Source organism: Mastomys coucha, chromosome X, assembly GCF_008632895.1.
Source record: "Mastomys coucha isolate ucsf_1 chromosome X, UCSF_Mcou_1, whole genome shotgun sequence".
Taxonomy (NCBI): domain Eukaryota; kingdom Metazoa; phylum Chordata; class Mammalia; order Rodentia; family Muridae; genus Mastomys; species Mastomys coucha.
Window position 1 is genome coordinate 73,881,802 of NC_045030.1, and position 2,896 is coordinate 73,884,697.

Below are 2,896 nucleotides of genomic sequence, written 5' to 3' on the forward strand. Positions count from 1 at the left end.
CACCAGGCTGGCCTCGAACTCAGAAATCCACCTGCCTCTGCCTCCCAAGTCCTGGGATTAAAGGCGTATTCCACCACTGCCCAGCTTAATAATGTTTCTTAAATGCTTTAACCTCCCTTGTAGCCCACCCACTAGAGGCAGTGGAAAAGAAAGGATACATGGGACGGGGGAGTGGACTTCTTTAGAAAGATTCTTTGAAGCAACTCCCGCCTGTGTTGTCTGCAAATTGACAGTTCAGTTCACAGGTTAGCAAGAGGTAGCAGCTCAATCCATTCGTAAACACCTCACAGATACACCAGCAGTCCAGTTTGGTAGAGTCGGATTAGCAATAGTGGTGACAGGAGACACTCATGCCTCAACCTTGACACAAGTCAGCAGAAGGGACCAGGAGGGATGCCAGGACAAATTCTCAGCTGTACCTCTCTCAGGGAAGCGAAGATCAGCAAAGACAGGAGATCCACAAGTGTTGCACAGCTAGCTCTATAAGCAAGCCAAGCTCAGCTCCTGTCACTGTCTGTAGAGTCCTATTTATACCCTTGGAACATCATATCTCCTCCTCAGGTCTTGCACATGCATCTGTCTCAGGTGGCATCACTCTGCCAATCAGCTCGAGTCCTCTGAAGTGGCAAGAAACTACAGCAGACCAACAGAAGGTTTTTTTTGTTTTGTTTTGTTTTGTTTTGTTTTTTGCATTTCTCTCTATGGAGTCCAGACAAATGCAGCTCGACTATGCAGTGTAAGGCAGACTAATGCATGCCTGTTAGCAAAGAATCCTTCATCACATGTCCTTTCACATGCTTGCTTTAGCAGAACATTTTTCCTCCTGTGTCTGTTTCAGTGAAACATTCCTTCACGAGTCTGCTTAGCCTTTCACACCTGTGTCCACTTCAGGAAAAAACTCCTTCATGTATTTGCACCAGCAAAACACCATCCAATACAACTGAGTTTCCAGAGAACCCTTAAGTTTCCACGTAGGGTTGCCCATGTTCGAGTGAATGTCCCTACACCCATGCACATGCTGGCTGAGCTAAAGAGACAAAGTTGGCTTTAAAAGGAATACATGAAATTAGAAGGCAGTGGTGGTAGGGAGGGTAATGTGAGTTGTTAGAAGGGATAGAGAGGCAGAAAAATCAAAATACATTTTATTCATTCTCAAACATCAAATTAAAAAATAACTCTCAGACTTCAGAACTACAGTTGGATTAAATATGCCACAGGGGATGTTAAATGATCAGGCTTTATAGCATTAGCAGGTAAACAAGGCACTGCTGCATGATTATCTATTGTTATCCAGTGCAATCCAAGTTCTCCTCATTGGTCCTATCTTTTTCTTCTCTCTGTAGTGGTTTCTTTCCTCTGTCATATACTCTGCCTTCAGCTTTGATGAACCACTGGGATTGGTACAAAGGTTCTGCACCTTTCTGCTCTCATGCCTTGTCAATATTCTAAACACCATGATGTCCTTCCCCTCTTGTCTCTGTATCTTTGCCCACAATGCAGAAGTCAGGTGGGAAGAGCTCCTTGGCTCTCTTGGACTCTCCTGACTCTGTTCAGCACCAGCTGTGTGTGCATAGTTGCTCTTCTAAACTGCCCTCACAATGGGTGATGGTTGGCTCAGACTGTAGATGTTCCCATAGTTCCTAAAACTTAGGACTTTGCAGAACTTAACTGGCTTTCCACAAATATTCAAGATGAATGTCTTTGTGCTTAGTGGACATCAGGAAAATGTTTCGCAAAGAAAATCAGTGGCTTGAGTCAAGAGCAAGTGGGAAATCAAGACTTGCTTGGACCACAGCACAGAAGCTGAGAGGATCAACAAGAACGTGTTCTACCTCTGCCAAGTCTATCTGGCTCAAGTGTAACTCATCCTAAGTGTGTGAACCTAAAGCAGTTAATGGGCTCAGAGAGGAACCACTACCATCAGAGTTCTGATCCCTGGGATAGGAATAGACTGATAAAACTAGGGAGCTAATGAAACTTGGTAGATGAGACAGCTATACACACTACCAACACTATGGTGGCTCCAGTTAGCCTCTGGAAGTTTCTCCACAGCATACACAACTCCTGAGACTGCAAAAGGATGGGGGTGATAGAAGGGTGAGAGATTGACAATGAGAGTTAAAAGCCAAGATACCTGAAACTTCTGGAGCCATGGGTGTTTCCTGCTCAGATGGAGGCCCTGACCCCAAAAGTCAAAGGATAATTAGCCACATAGTCACCTTGTTGATGAAACAAAACCCATAACCCTACAGAATCAAAACATGTCAAATGCAGACAGGCAAAGGTCAACAGAGAGGACAGACAAATTGCAGTATTTAGAATAGTGAATTCAAGTGTTTGTATAATCCAAGTTCCAGCTTGTGGGGCAAGTAGGTGAGAGAGGAGCTGGAAATTCATCTGACTTGGCATGGGTTATGACTACAGCAAGTCTAGGTTTTAGGAGAGGGCCGATATCATAGGGTGATTTAAACCTGAGCCTTTGGGTTTGCTAGGCAAGTCTGTGTGGAGTTCTTGTACATAGTAAATTTTCCAGGACTAGTGATGTGGTTTATCTGTCTTAGTGCTTCTATTCTATTCCACATTCCTTACCTACTGATAGGTGGTGTCCACCAAGTCCATTCTGAATTTAGGAGAACCAAGACAATACTTCAACTTTTGACCTGGACCACCTGTGAATATCTTTGTTGATTCATGGGATCAGAGGGAAAAGGATAAAAGACAGTTGCTTGACAGCAGGGGCTTTATCTGTATTCCAATGTTCTCCAGGATGCTAGTGAACAAACGAATGCTAGTCATCTGCAGCCTCCTGAACTGCTGTGAGACCAACCCTTTCTAATTGTTCGCCTTGTCCCATCTATTTTTCTTGGTCCAGTTGGACCTTCTCTTTTGGTTCCCT